At 48.0% G+C, this 15,741-nt stretch overlaps 1 protein-coding gene and 1 long non-coding RNA gene across 4 annotated transcripts in view; both read right to left on the reverse strand.

The window, feature by feature from the left end:
- The window catches only part of DSCAM (DS cell adhesion molecule), a 729,459-nt gene that overhangs the window by 650,847 nt on the left and 62,871 nt on the right, over window positions 1-15,741 (reverse strand). The gene's annotated exons all lie outside the window — the stretch shown is intronic.
- The window catches only part of LOC111093434, a 37,021-nt gene continuing 27,885 nt past the window's right edge, over window positions 6,606-15,741 (reverse strand). The window contains exons 2-3 of the long non-coding RNA XR_005382418.1: window positions 7,795-7,949; window positions 6,606-7,147 (exon numbers count right to left, since the gene is read on the reverse strand). This is a non-coding gene — a long non-coding RNA (uncharacterized LOC111093434). The remainder of the gene's footprint in view (window positions 7,148-7,794; window positions 7,950-15,741) is intronic.

Raw genomic sequence — 15,741 nt, forward strand, 5'->3', positions numbered from 1 at the left:
ATTGGATTACATTTTTTTTTTTGAAATCTGAGTAAAATAACCAGCAGGACAACCTGTAGAGCCCCCCTTTTTTACATTTTTTATTTAAATTATATTTGCTGGGCAGCCCTGGAGGCTCAGTGGTTTAGTGCCGCCATCAGCCCAGGGCGTGATCCTGGAGACCCAGGATCGAGTCCCACGTCAGGCTCCCTGCATGGAGCCTGCTTCTCCCTCTGCCTGTGTCTCTGCCTCTCTGTCTGTCTCTCTCTACTCTCTGTGTCTCTCATGAATAAATAAATAAAATCTTTATAAATAAATAAATAAATAAATAAATAAATAAATAAATAAATAAATAAAATTTGCCAACATATAGTATAACACCCAGTGCTCATCCCATCAAGTGCCCTCCTCAGTGCCCGTCACCCAGTTACCCCAACCTGCCACCTACCTCCCTCCCCTTCTGCAACCCTTTGTTTCTCAGAGTTGAGAATCTCTCATGATTTGTCTCCCTCTACAATTTTTCCCACTCAGTTCCCCTCCTTCCCCTTATAATCCTTTTCACTATATTCTTTAGAGCCCTTTAAACTGTAAGTCTCCTCTCTGCCCTGCCAGTGGCTGGCAAATGCCCATGTTCTTGAGAGCAGCCCCCTGGCCAACCTGTCTCATCCTCTTCCTCCTCTAGTCAAAAGACACCAGGGGACACAGAGTCTTCTTAAAAAAAAATTTTTTGTTTATTTATTTGAGTGAGTGAGAGAGCATGAGCAGGGGAAGGGGCAGAGGCAGAGGGAGAAGCAGCCTCCCCACTGAGCAGGGAGCCTGATGCGGGGCACGATCCCAGGACCCTGAGATTATGACCTGAGCTGAAGGCAGATGCTTCACTGACTGAGCCCCCCAGGACCCCAGCACAGACCCTTCTATGCTGCCTTCAGCACAGACCCAGTCCTATTCTCATATTGCTGGGCTGGTTGGTGGGACTCAGGACCCCAGGCCACTTGGTAAATGAGCATGACAACCAGCTAACCCTGCCTCAAATACCAGCAGCCCAAACTAGCCCATTCCCTCTCCCCGGCATCTCTGTGAGCCCGCTCCCTGGTGGAAGTCAGCAAGGTGCCCGGGGTGGCAACCCCACCTTCAGCACCGCCCTTCCCACCACCACCTCAGCATCACTACCACAGCCACCGCCCTCTGCACCCATAGGAGGGACGTGCCGGAAAGTAGCATCCGCCTCCGAGAACCCCGCAGAAAATCAGGCGTCGCATTTGGTAAGTTCACACCCATCCATCCTGTTGGTCCTTGCCGCAGTCCTGCTCCAGACATTACAGGAGCATTCCCATTGCTCAGATAGGAAAACTGAGGCCGAGAGGGGTGCTGACCTTGCAGGAAATCCGCAGATCACTTAGAGCAGAATTTGGAGATGCTCCAGATGTTCAGCGTCACATGCAGCACGGAGGCTTTGCCATGGTGGGGCAGGGAACTGCCGGGAAGCCCATGCAGCTGTGGCGCCCATGCCCCACCTGACTGTCCTCTGTCGCTGGGAAGCTGGATGTGACTCTCCCAGGGGCCTCTGGGAACAGAGCACCCTGGCCCTCCTGCACCTCCATCTGCCTGCCTGACCCCAAAGTGCCCTTCCATCCATCCCTACCTCCTCCCAGCTGGAGCTCCCACGTAATTAGAACAGGACTCCCCAAGTCACCGCTGCGAGTCAACCCACTCACGCCCCACGGTGGGCATACGTGTGCATATGGTGTGTGTGTGTGTGTGTGTGTGTATGTATACATGGGCTGTGCTCCAAAAGGGAAGCTTTGGGCTTAGGACTCAGAATCTCGAGATTCCTGCATCATTGCTCAACGTGCACCTCTTCTCCTAGCTCCTCGTGCCTCACAGGACTCACTGCCGAGCCTCCCCGTGCCCCTGGGGTGCCTCCATCCTGTCGGCGACCCGCTAACTTCCTATGGAACAAGGAGACCTGGAATCTGAATTGGATGGAACTGGGGGGGGGGGGCTTGAATGTTGCTAGTGAGGGTCCCTAAGCCGAGCCGTCAGTGCTGTCCTTGCTTTTCCAGAATAGTGGATGTCACCACCTTTCCTCGCAGCCCCCCAGCTCAGTACCTGCAGTAGCTTCCCATTGCTGTTGTAACCACAAACTCAGTGGCTTAAAATAACACAGATGTATCTTACAGTTCTCGAGGTCAGAAACCCAATGGGTTGGCAGGGCTCTGTTCCTTCCAAAGGCTACAGAGAAGCAGGTGTTTTCAGGTCTTTGCGGGCTTGTAAAGCCACCTGCAGTGCTGGGCTGTGGCCCCTCCCTCCACCTTCTCTCTCCTTTCTCTCTTTGCCTTCATCCCTCTCTCCCTTCTGCTTTCCTCTTGCAGGGACCCAGATGATCTCCCCATCCCAAGATTCTTAACTTAGCTGCACCTGCAAAGTTCTCATTGCCCCGTGAGGTGGCATTATGCACAGGTCCCAGGATCAGGACCTTTTGGGGCCCATTACTTGGCCTACAATAGTCTCCACCTGTGCCATGACCCAGGCCCCATGGAGAGCTGGGCAGACTCACGGGGTAGGAGCTAGGGATCCTGACCTATCTTGAAAGGCCTTCCTTGTGCTTCTGGCCACTTGACATGCAGTTCTTGGATAAATGAATGGACGGTGTAGTGTCCCTTAAAAATTCATATATATTGAAACCCTAACCCCCACTGACTCAGAATGTGACCTTATTTGGAGACCACCATCTTTACAAAAGTAATCACATAAAATAAGGTCATAGGGTGTGTTGTCATCCAAAAAGACTGGTGTATCTTTGGGCATAAAAAGGGGGCATTTGGACCCAGACACACACACAGGGAGAGAGCCATGTGAAGATGAAGATGGCCATTGACGAGTCAAGGGGAGAGGCCTGGACCATATTCTTCCCTTGCAGCCCAGAGCGAACTGACACCGGGAACATTTGCTACTGAAGGTGGCTGGTTTGTGGGGCCCCGTTGCAACATAAGGGAAGGGAGAAGAAATGTGTGGGAAATATCAGAAAGGGAGACATAACGTAAAGACTGCTAACTCTGGGAAACGAACTAGGGGTGGTAGAAGGGGAGGAGGGCGGGGGGTGGGAGTGAATGGGTGACGGGCACTGGGTGTTATTCTGTATGTTAGTAAATTGAACACCAATAAAAAAAAAAAAAAAACAGTCCCAGCAAACTAATACAGAGAGTGAATCTGCTAATTAGAGAATGTCCTGGTACACTGCAAATAAGATATTTTTTGAAGATTTTATCTACCTATCATCATCCTCATTATTATTATCATCATCATTGTTATCTATCATCATTATTATTATTATCATTATTATTATTATCTGAATGAGAGAGCATAAGCCGCCATCATCATCATCATCATCATTATTATTATTATTATATCATTATTATTATCTATCTGAATTAGAAAGAGAGCATGAGCCAGGGAGGAACAGAGGGAGAAGGACAAGCAGACTCTGCACCTAGCACCGAACCGACACCAGGCTCTAACCCACGACCCTGAGATCACAACCTGGGCCGAAATCAAGAGTCAGACGCTCAACCAGCTGAGCCACCCAGGCGCCCTGCAAATAAGATGTCAGGAGGTTCTGTGCCAGCAAAAACGTTTTGGTCCTTGGAGAGGCAGAGACAGAGGGGCAGGTGGCGTGGGAGTGCTCCGGGTGCCACTTCCCACCAGCGTCCTGGCCACCTCTCAGTGCACGGAGATGGAAGCGAAGACTGACCGTCCCGCCGTGAGGTGTCTGGCACCTGCAGAGGATGCTGCCCTTAGGATGGCGCAGCTCCTCCCTGCACAGAGCACGGCCAGGGGCAAACTCTGAAGGGACAGCAAGGCCCCTTCCTTGTCCCTGGTCTGTCCCTGGTCCCCATCATGTCCCACATGACACCTTTATTATAAGAAGCATATTGTCCAGGGTGTCTGTGGTCACATGCGATACCTCCAATTAAGAGCAACTATGAAAATGTCCCCCGAGAAAGAAATTGGAGGCACTGGAGAGGCGGGCATGGGGAGAGGACTTGAGTGCATCAGGACACTGCAGGTAAGATACGGCCCGTTACAACATCGCCCTTGACATCTTGTGAGACTTGCAAGAAGGCATTTTCTACAAGAAAAAAAAATAATAATAATTTGGGGCCATTTTGCTAGAAATGTCTAGCCAAGTGTCTGCTGGAAGCCCCCATGAGCTAGGTGTTTATGTGTTTTGAGGTCCACCCCCAAAGCTGACCCCTCTCACTGCCCCGCCAGCGTATTTTACTAAAGGCAGCCAAGGGTCTTAATCTCTGGCTCTGCAATCTCTTCTCCAGATGCCACTCATCTCTCGTCTTACACACCACTGGTCAATTGTGGGGGGTTGGGGGAGAGAAATAATTAGCTTCCCTCTACCCAGTGCTAATTATGGAAAGCATCATTTACCCAGGCCCGCGCCCGCACTCGGGGCAGCCTACCTCCACCCTGCTTCCCGGGCCGCGGGGAGGCAGACAACGAGCGCGTTCCGGTGACAGCTGGCAAGCCAGCCTCTGGGAATAAAACATTTTAGCACTTCATAAATTTCTAACAAGGTTTCAAATTGCTGCCGCTTCCCTCCTCTCAGCTCTGTCAACTAGCAAAAGGGAGGGGGAGAAAAAAAAAAGACTAATTAAATCTACGATGGGAAAGTACTGTGGGTAAGATCGCTACTTATTAAAAATAATGAACTGGTAGGGCCAAATCGCCAAGTCAGGTGAAATTCTCCCCATTTCTCCCCACCACCACCCCGCCCTGTATATCAAAATACAAAATATACTCTTCCCACTTCCCACTTTATATGTGTTTGGCATTTCTGGATATGTATCAAAGAACTCAAAACGTAGCCGAACAGGGTGTACGTGCGGTTCGACATCCTTACACTCGACGGAAGGTGAGGCGGTAGGTAGCAACATTGAATATGAACATGAAGCCTTGATTTCATTGATAAAGTAGGTCATCTCGAATTCTTTTCCCATATGATTTTTACTGCAAGTAAATGATTGCTGGTGAGGCATCAAATGGAGAGAACCATAACCTTGGAAACCTCTCGGAAATGACAATTTCCGAGTTTTAATCACTATGGCTCATAAAAATATATATATATATATATATTTTGTCATATATTTTGACATATATATATATGTCAACAACAATAAAAGCCTCTTAATTCTCTTGCAGGCTGTTTTCAAAACACAGATGCTCAATAGAGAAGATAAGACTTACAGGAAGGGACGCTGGAGAGAGGGGAGAGCCATCGGAATTCACAGCCGGGTTTCACTGTCACCTCGAACCTAGCCCCAGCCCGATGGGAGGGATGGAGTCAGGCAAAACTAGGGTGCTGCTAGTAACTTGGGGTTCAAATCCCTTGGATCCAGCTCACAGCCAGGCACAAAGTGGCTGCTGGACACTCAGCAGCGGCCGGGCATGGAGGGGGCTCCCTGCACCCACCGAGGCCTGCCTGACACTCGCCTGCCTCACCTGATGGCCTGTTTTCTTTCTCCACCCAGAAAAGTTGACCTTTAGGATGACATATATACCGAAGCTTCTGCAGCAAGGACAATGCACAGAAGGGCATGTGCCCTCTCAACCTCTGGGATTATAAACACTCTCTCAAGGGTCAGCCCAGCCCGTGTTGGGAACCGCGACCCCAGGACTGGCTATCTCCTGATGGCTCCTGAGCACATTTCAAATGCAAATGATCGCTTGGTAATTAATTCCAGCCTTGCTACTATTTGGTCCTGGACATCACAAGTAATTGACAGGATGAACCGCCAGTTGTGCTGCCGGTGGCCCCCATGGGACATTTGGGATCTTATGAGCGATACACTCTACGGTGACTTGGGATCTTATGAGCGATACACTCTACGGTGACTTGACGTTGCCGGTTTGCCGATTAGGATCCTCGGTTTATGTATACAATGGAATATTACTCAGCTATTAGAAATGACAAATACCCACCATTTGCTTCAACGTGGATGGAACTGGAGGATATTATGCTGAGTGAAGTAAGTCAATCGGAGAAGGACAAACATTATATGTTCTCATTCTTTTGGGGAATATAAATAATAGTGAAAGGGACTATAAGGGAAGGGAGAAGAAATGTGTGGGAAATATCAGAAAGGGAGACAGAACGTAAAGACTGCTAACTCTGGGAAACGAACTAGGGGTGGTAGAAGGGGAGGAGGGCGGGGGGTGGGAGTGAATGGGTGACGGGCACTGGGTGTTATTCTGTATGTTAGTAAATTGAACACCAATAAAAAATAAATTAAAAAAAAAAAAGGATCCTCGGTACGTTGCTCACCATTGTCTCTCCCTCTCTCCCCCTCTCCCCAACCCCCTGCTCTCTCTTGCTTGCTCTCTCTCTCTCTCTCTCATTTCACCAAGAGATATACCAAATGTTATGTTTCCTACATATGCAGAGGTTTGGTGACAGGGAGAAAATGAAAAAAAAAAACAAAAACACAAGAATAACAAAGAATGTGGCTAAGGACAAACAACGTATAAAACACTGATGTTGACTAATAATGGTAGGCCACGGAAAGGTGGGTTTCAGAAATTCATCCAGGCTTTTTGCATGTAGGCTGTGACACCACTAAAGGAAACAAGGTCACCCCGGGTCTACTCTGCACCCCAGATGGAAGCTCTGAGCCGCTAGACAGGACGTGTCCACCTGCCCCATCAGTTTACGGCATCTTGATATATATTTGTCCTGTGTTTATATGGAAGTTTCCCCATGATTTTATGGCATTGTCTGATCCAACACTGGTCACCATGACATCATGGAGTGGAAATGATTGCTCTCCATCCCTCCCAGCTATTCCTGCAGCGCAAACCCAATGGGACAAGACCAGTGGCCAGCCAATATCTTGGGCTTAATAAACAAACCCGACCGGAGTGTATTCTTGTCATACAACAGTTTCCACCTCCAGGTGTTTTCCAGGTTCAGTGAACATCATGGGACAGCCTTTCCCTGGTAAATTTAGAAATCCATCTGCTGCTAGCAGCTCCCATGCACTTTGATCGCCCAGTCTGGAAGTGCTTCAAGGTAAAAGCAGGCTTCCCGAGGAACGAGGAACCATGCTAATTGTAATGAGAGTGAAGCCAGCAGCTTCCAGGGACAGCAGTTGAGCACAGCCTGGGGATGGAGGAGGGTTGGTTAATGGCGAAGAAGAGTAAAACTGCTTTTCTTTGGAAGGGAAGGTTGGAGCTTCATGGGATATGTCTGAAGTTTCTCCAAATGGGCAGGTTTATCAGAGGGACTGATATTAAATATGGAAGTTAGAGACCTCTTTCAATGTCAGGGTGATGTATTTAGGGGCTAAAACAATTAGACCCATCTCCAGAGGGCAACTGGGGGATGTTTGCTCATATTAAAGCACTGGAGTCAACATCTTAGAATCTTTGGGGTCCTGCCTCCGTCCTCTGCAATCTCCTCCGAGGCTCTAAGTGGCCCTTTGGTGTCAGATCCCTCCCCTCCCCAGGAACATTCCAGAAACAGAGGGATATTTACACCTCTGTGATATACTGCTTGTTGCCCTATAAATAAATATTCTTAATAGTTTAGATTTTTCTGAGCAGCCTTCTAGAAAAGATGGTGTAGCACCTTATATGTTCACATCCTATTTTCCAGTTGGGAAGCATGGGGGGTCCTGACCAGAGACTTAAAGATGACCTCAGGAACTGAGACTGGCCCATTGTGCTGTATCCACAGGGCAAAGGAGGTAAGCATCACCCCCCCACCCCCCACCGCCAACACCCACCCCAGCACAGGGTGAGCATTACCAGCAGTGATGTCATCATTGCAAGAGCCCTGCAGAGAGCCCTGAATCCCAGGCCAGTTCCCCTTCAAGCACAGTCGGGCATCCTGTGTTCAGTTCCAGAGAACCCTGAGCTCTTCCCCAAGTCAAACCAAGGAACATCTTCTAAATTACATCCTCCTAAAAATAAAAAGGAGGTATTACATAACCGGTCTTCATTATCCCTGGGATACAAGAAGTCGCCTTTCATATTTTTTTAAAGGAGTCTTTTCCCTCAATTGTTTTGGTGTCACCTCACATTCACTGACGTATGAAAACTAAATCTGGAATCAGTTCCGAACACTTTTCAACACATTTTCCTCTACTGGCACGTGACAGTCAGTGTCAGGGTAGCATGTTGGGGCTCACAACTCAGAGCCCGAGGGACTGGTGAAGTCACCTGCAAGCATCCAACCTGCGTCCAGGACCCAGGAATACAGGAGAGGTTGTGCATCAACACAGAGCCTTGCCCATAAGTAGTCCTTCCTTGAGTTTTCTCCATGAAATCAGAGTGTAAGACAGTCAGAGTCACTGGTGTGGCCAATTGAGGTCGTGCAGCCCTCTGCATCGTCTCAGAGGAGGAACAAGGAGAGCATTCACCACCTACAATTGGCCAGGCACCACTGTAAACCTTTTTATAGGGCACAAACCTACAGCAATCCTACGGGAGGCAGATGTTCTTACCAACCCCCACTTTCCAGATGAGAAAACGGAGGCACAAAACAGGTAAGCTGCCAGAGCCATAGAGCTGGCATGAGGAGGAATGGAGCTTCCAACCCTGAGATATTTATAGCCCAATGAGGAAACCTTTTAGCAGTTCCTAAGCAAAAGCAAAAGCATGTTGAGGACATAAACAGAGTGTGAAAAATGAAAGAAGAGGTCAAAAGTTGCCAAGGTGAGGAGCACATGAGGATCTAGGGAGTCTTTTCTTCTGCAAACTTGCAAAAAGATTCAGGACGTCTAGAAAGAAAAAAAAAAGCAGATATGGAAGATGAGGGCATAGGTTGAAAAATGTCGAGGGGCATAAGGCAGCTTGGGAGCAAGCATGGATGTGAACATGACATACAGTCCCGGGCTGGGCAGCCTCAGATGCACCTGCTGGAGGGTGGGGGCTGCAGAGCATCAGTGGTAAGTAGGGCTGGACAGACATCCAGGTTTAGCTAAGCTCCATATGGGAAGAAAAGGGCTGGCTTGGTGCACTGAGCGCAGGAGGGACAGACGGACTGTGTAAGGAAAAGAGCCTTCAGGACAAGGACCGCGCAGCTCATGCCACCAGGCATCCTCTTTGAGTGGGCACCAGGCTGGGTGTCCTCCACGGGCTTCGGTCATGCTCAGGCTGCTGAGATGGAGGGAACCGGATGCAGGGAGGTAGGACCAGGAATGGAAAACCACGAAAGTCATCTCAAAGAGCACTGTGCCTTTGGAAGCTTTTTTTAAACGCCACATTTTGAAAGCAGAACTCTTTGAAAACATGGACTGCGTGTGCCACTCCCTAGGACTGTGAGCACATTATCTCTTGACACCTGCACCAGATGAGACAGGGCAGTCCCTCGACCCCATCTCCGCGCGGCGCACTTGCGTGGTGAATGCAAGCCAAGGCCAGAACCTGCTCAGTCTACCTTCTCTGTCTCTGAGAGTGGGGCTCGTTACCACCCAAACTGCCACCCCTAAGCAAATCAGGTGCAGTGAAAGGAAGTATGAAGGTATAATGCTTTCGTTACTCTCGATTACTGTAGGCAAAATGTTGAAGCCGATCTGTTTGATCTGTGATGCTGTTGTTACTGCCTCAAGAACCATTTTTGATTTGGAAAGGCAGCCCGAGTGGGTACACTGGAGATGCCACCTAAAATTGTCAAGTAATTTAATTTTACATGCATGTTTTATGTGCAGGGAAAATACACATGTTGCACACAGTGGAGAAGAGAAAAAAATTGGAGACCAGCGTTTACGATGCCGTCTTTATGGGAGCGTTCTTGGTTATTGTGTAAAATGTGACCCCGTTCATGGGAAAGAAGCCATGAAAAATGGTCACTTCTGCTGCACGTGCTGATAACGGCAAAATAAGATGGACAGGAATTGACATAGAATTTTCGTAATAAAGACTGATGCAATGTCCTGCTGCATCAACGCAAATCCAATTCCTGAGTTTTTGTTATTAAATGTCTTGTGAGTAACAGATGAAGAAGCAATTTGGTGATCACAGCCTCTATCTCTCTCTCTCCTTTGTGCTAATGGTGTTTCAGACCCCAGCCCCCAGCTGCTCCTGCCTCTGCAGGTTGCTCAGGCAGTTTTAGGAGATGCCCCAGCCCTGCCCCCCGCAGGAGACCCATCCACCTCCATGTCTCCCTCTAGGCTCTTGAGCCTCTGCAACCACACTCCTGGCACCTGGTACCTCTCCATAGCAGGTGATGTCCCCCTCCCAACTACAGACAGCAGGAAGAATGGGGAGCACCTGCTGTGCTGTGCAACACGGTATCCTTTGGGGGTGTCTCCTGCCAGGCAAAGTGATTGCCACTTGTCACACATCAGGATTTAGATAAATAATTATTGGCATGGTCGAAGCAGTGGTAACCAGGCACAGAGCCCGCGTAGCCATCTTCCAGCTGAGTGTTAGCAGCTAAGACCTCAACTTCACCTAGACGCCCCTCACCCCAGAGAAGTGTCTCCACCAAATGAGAACCAGCACCTCCCACGCCTCTCTGGCAGCCCACGGTCCATATCTGGCTGACCTAGGTAGGGTTCAAGGGGTTGGCCCAATTGCCACAGCTGAACAAATGCTGCGGACACTTTGTGCTTCCAGGGCACCCCGGCAAGGTCAGGCTGAGTCCAGCTGGAACCCCACTCCTGGCTTACCTGGCTCCTCGTGCTGCCCTTCCTCCACCAATCCCTCAGTATCCTGCCCAAGAAGCTCCTGCTCAGTTTCTGCTTCTTGGAAACCCTGCGGCAGCCGTAACAAATCCCCACAAACAGAGTGGCTTAAAACATCCAGAATTTATTCTCTCTCAGTTCTGGAGGCCAGAAGTCTGAAACTGAGGTATAGGTGGAGTTGGGATTTGGAAGACGCTGAGGAAGGGACCATCCCATGCCTTCCTAGCTTCTGGTTCTGTCAGCAATCCTGAGCAAACCCTGGCCTGCTGATACGTCATTCCAATCGCTGCCCCCACCTTCACACGGCCTTCTCCCTGTATCTCTGTCTAAATCCCCCTCCACTTTCTCTTATAAGGACACCAGTTATTGAATTTAGAGGCCCACCCCTAAATCCACCTGATTCTCTTTCTCAATCATCACTCGATCTGGAGACCTTATTTACAGAAGTCACATCCTGAGATTCCAAGTGAACACAAAATTTTGGGGAGAGAGGACAATTTTTAACCCATTATAGCAAACTAAGACAACTGAGCAAAGTACCTACAAGCTAGAGTCAGCCAGAGGAGGCAGAGGTCCTCTGATCTCTGCTCTGACCCCATAGCAAGTTACACAGGGCCAAACCCCATGATGGACAGGCAGCATGGCCGTGGCTTTCAGGGGCCTTCCCCTCCACTACGCTGCTCTCCTTCACAAGGATGACAAGTATGACAGAAATCTTGTGAGCAAGGGAAAAGTCAGGCTACTGGGGCACAGGAGTGTGGGTTTAGATGCCTGCTGTTTGCAGCAGTTGTTTGGGAAGGTTGGATACCCAGCATGTAGGAGCCTAGGGGGCTGTAGAAAGCTGGGTTCAGGTGCACCCTCAGGAGGCAGGAAGCCACTGGTCCCATGGGAAGCTGAAATTGGTTTGAACCCCCCACCACTGGCAATAAGGGAAAACAGCAGTAGAGACACCATCCAGAACAAGGGAGGGAGAACCCAGAGCTCCTTCAGACAGCTATGCTTTTTGTACCACTTCCTACAAGGACGGTCAGTCTGGGACCTGCTTACTGTGACCACTTTGCCATAAGATCCATCTTTTCATTCTGAAAGTCTCATAAAATACAGAGGCATGAAGTAGGGGTGGTGGAAGGGGAGGTGGGCGTAGGGTGGGGGTGACTGGGTGACAGGCACTGAGGTGGGCACTTGACGGGATGAGCACTGGGTGTTATTCTATATGTTGGCAAATTGAACACCAATAAAAAATAAATTTATAAAAAAAAATACAGAGGCAAAGAGCACCAAAACGATAAAGGAGGAGAACATGCAGACTCCACAGCGGGCAGTGAAATAAGAGACACAGCAGGTAAAAGCAGCTATGCCCAGAGCCTGACCAAAGTTAATGGTGGGAACCTGAGGGAAGACCCATGAGTTGCACATGGAGGGTCAAGGAAACAACATGGTCTCCAGAGTTGTCGGGGAACCTCAGTCCCCTTCCAGTTCTGGAAAGTCCACCTGGGCAACTGTTCCTTTTCCTCTTTGATACCTGGTCAGGTAGCTGAGGCTCCTAGCATCCTCATATCCAAATGCCTCCTTTACAACCAACTTCCATTACTTGCCATTGATCTGAGTCCAGCATGCACCAGAGCATTATAAGGAACCGACAGAGAACCCCACAAAGCTATGAGGATCTGTGACACTATATTAAGAACCTTAGATATAAATAAAGCATCTTTACACTGGAAGCCACATGGATCATTACTTGGTCTCACTTGTTTTTCAGATGAGTCTAAGATTCTTGAAACATCTTGCCATGATCACAATCAATGGTCATGAGTGATGAGCTACATCTCTTAAGTAGCCTCAAAAAACAGGTTGAGATAGACCATCCAAAGTCCCTCATTGCTATTACTCATCTACATTCCTTCATGTGTTTGCTCACTCGACAGAGACTGGAGAAGAGGCTGGTAAGCAAAGTCAGATATGATTACTCTCCTTACAGCGCTGAGAGTGAGACAGGTTTGATCAAATGATCATTGAAACAGAAGTGGAATTACACTTCTGAGAAGTGCCACGAAGGATAAATGATGCTATGAGGCTATTTACAAGGGTGATTTTATTTATTTGGGGGCTATGGTGGAAAGAGTCAGGGGCTGAGAGGGCCCGAGGGAGAAGGCTCTTCAGACAGAGGGAATGGGATGTGTGCAGATCCCTGAGATGCCACAGGAAGCAAAAACAGCACTGGCATCAGGACAGAGAGTGATTTAAGAGAAGGCTGAGGGACACCTGGGTGCTCAATGGTTGAACATCTACCTTTGGCTCAGGTCGTGATCCTGGGGTCCCAGGATTGGGTCCCACATCGGGCTCCCTGAATGGAGCTTGCTTCTCTCTCTGCCTGTGTCTCTGCCTCTCTCTCTCTGTCTCTCATGAATGGATAAATAAAATAATTTTTAAAAATAAGGTAAGGCTGAAAATCCATGTGGGGAGAAAGTGACCAAGAACCTTGGAGACCAAAGCAAGCATCCTGGTCTCTGTTCTCTGGGTAACTAGCATGCTTCCAGCAAGAGGTTAATGTGATGAGAATGCTCTTTCAAAAACAAGCAGACTGGGCAGTGCTTCATGGAGGAGTTAGGTGATTCTTTAAGCGTAGGTGTCACTATTCTATATGCACATATAGAATTCCAAGGTGACATTTAAACATAGAGAAATAGAAAACATAAATCCTAAACATGCAGAGAAAGAAAGAAAGGAAAAAAAAATCATCACACAAAGAAAGACAGGAGAAAGTCTGAATACAACAAAGTCGAAAAAAAGTAAGGTAGGAAAAGGAAGTTCAATATGTCATCATGACAATGAATGGATATGGACAAAGTTAGAGTTTGTGCAGGCCTCTCTAGAAGGGCCCAGGAGAAATGGGACAGCAAACCAATGGTTTCCAGTCCACCGGGCTTTACCTTTTTAACCAGGATCATTTTTGTCAAAACAAAACAAAAAATGTTTTAAAGGGGAATAAAATATTCTTGGGTTAAGTATGAGAAAAGAGAATGGGGGGACCCAGGCTGGATATCAGAATGTCATTACAGCAGCCTATGCAGGTGATGACTAATACACTTAGAGTCACCTTTTCCAGGACATCCTCAACTGTGTCCACAGAACAAATTCTGAGGAAGAAAAATTGAGGTCAAAGAGTTTCTCATTTTCAGTAGGAATTGCTCAAGGTTCTCTCTTGGAAGTCGGCCCCCTTCAGTGCTATCACATTATTTATAAATAGTCTTGTTAAATTCTTATTGCATTTGAACCAAGTGCAGGCACTGTTCTAGATCACAAGAGGGAATGACACAGACAAAAGCCACATCCTTGCGGATCTACCATTCCACGCCAGTTGGGGAGGAAGGCAAACCACACGAAAACTACATCAAGAAATAATCATTTCAGGGGCAGCCCGGGTGGCTCAGTGGTTTAGCGCCACCTTCAGCCCAGGGCATGATCCTGGAGACCCCGGATGGAGTCCCGCATCGGGCTCCTAGCATGGAGCCTGCTTCTCCCTCCTCCTGTGTCTCTGCCTCTCTCTCTCTCTCTCTCTCTGTCTCTCTCATGAATAAATAAATAAAATATTTAAAAAAAAATAAAAGAAATAATCATTTCAGACAACAAAATGTTATGGGAAGATAAAATAGCTGCACTGATGAGCTGGGACTTCGAGGTCTGAGTCAATGAAGGTCTCCTGAGCCAGGACTTGAGTGACCGGGAGGAAGAGCCTTCCTGGCAGAGGGGTGGCAGTGGGTAGGCTGTGAAGCAGAATTCCCGGGGCACAGCTCCAGGAAAGAAGTGTCCATGTGGCCGGTGTATGATGACTGACAGGTTGAGTGGGCTCCTTCCAACGAGATGACCAAGATTCACATACACACCCATGTCTATGGGGAAGGGCAGGGGGCAAGAAAGATACTGATGAGCATGTCAAACCCTAATTGTGTCTTCCTTCCCAAGAGTCAGGGATCTTGATGGGATGAGCACTGGGTGTTATACTATATGTTGGCAAATTGAACTCCATTAAAAAAATATATACAAAAAAATGAGTCAGGGATCTCAACTTTAGTGTTATTATGTGCTCTTGGAGTTCATATACAACATCTCTTCAATCATGACAACAAACAGCAGACGCAGACAACATCACCTCCATTGTCATGTTAGGAAGCAGAATCTGAGCAAGACAAGTCACACAGCTTCCAAGAAGCAGAGTCTAGCTTTAAACCCACATTGCACTGACTTTCAAAGTTCATGTTCTTGCTACCGTGAGCCAAGGGACACTGGCTTGTACACTGACATTGGGATGAGGCTTTAGAAACCAACAAGCAGGGGATCCCTGGGTGGCACAGCGGTTTAGTGCCTGCCTTTGGCCCAGGGCGCGACCCTGGAGACCCGGGATCGAATCCCACGTCGGGCTCCTGGTGCATGGAGCCTGCTTCTCCCTCTGCCTGTATCTCTGCCTCTCTCTCTATCATAAATAAATAAAATTTAAAAAAAAAAAGAAACCAACAAGCAACGCCTCAAGCAAGCTTGTAAAACTCATAAAGGGGACATGGTTTTCATGACTTCATTAACCACAGGATTTGAGGAGTCACCTACTTCCAAATTATATGTATATTATGATCATACATCTGACATATCAACAAAAAATAATTGTTAGGAGAAAATGAGAGAGCAAGGAAAATGTCATATGGGGGCACCTGGGGGGCTCAGGGGTTGAGTGTCTGCCTTCAGCTCAGGGTGTGATCCTGGGGTCCTGGGATCGAGTCCCGCATGGGGCTCCCCACAGGGAACCTGCTTCTTCCTCTGCCTGTGTCTCTGCCTCTCTCTCTCTCTCTCTCTCTCTCCCTCTCTTTCATGAATAAATAGAATATTTTTAAAAAGAAAAGAAAACTTCGTATGGCAGCATCCTATGGTGAAGTAGCCATTGCAGGTAAGAATTACATTTTAATTAATTAATTGCTACTACGTCTATTCTCACACTAGAAATGGTTGTTTCTGACAGTCTTGCTTCCCCTTGTAATAATAAACTCTGATTCTACTAATTACCAACTCCTCTTTA

This window comes from Canis lupus, chromosome 31 (genome assembly GCF_011100685.1).
Source record: "Canis lupus familiaris isolate Mischka breed German Shepherd chromosome 31, alternate assembly UU_Cfam_GSD_1.0, whole genome shotgun sequence".
NCBI lineage: Eukaryota > Metazoa > Chordata > Mammalia > Carnivora > Canidae > Canis > Canis lupus.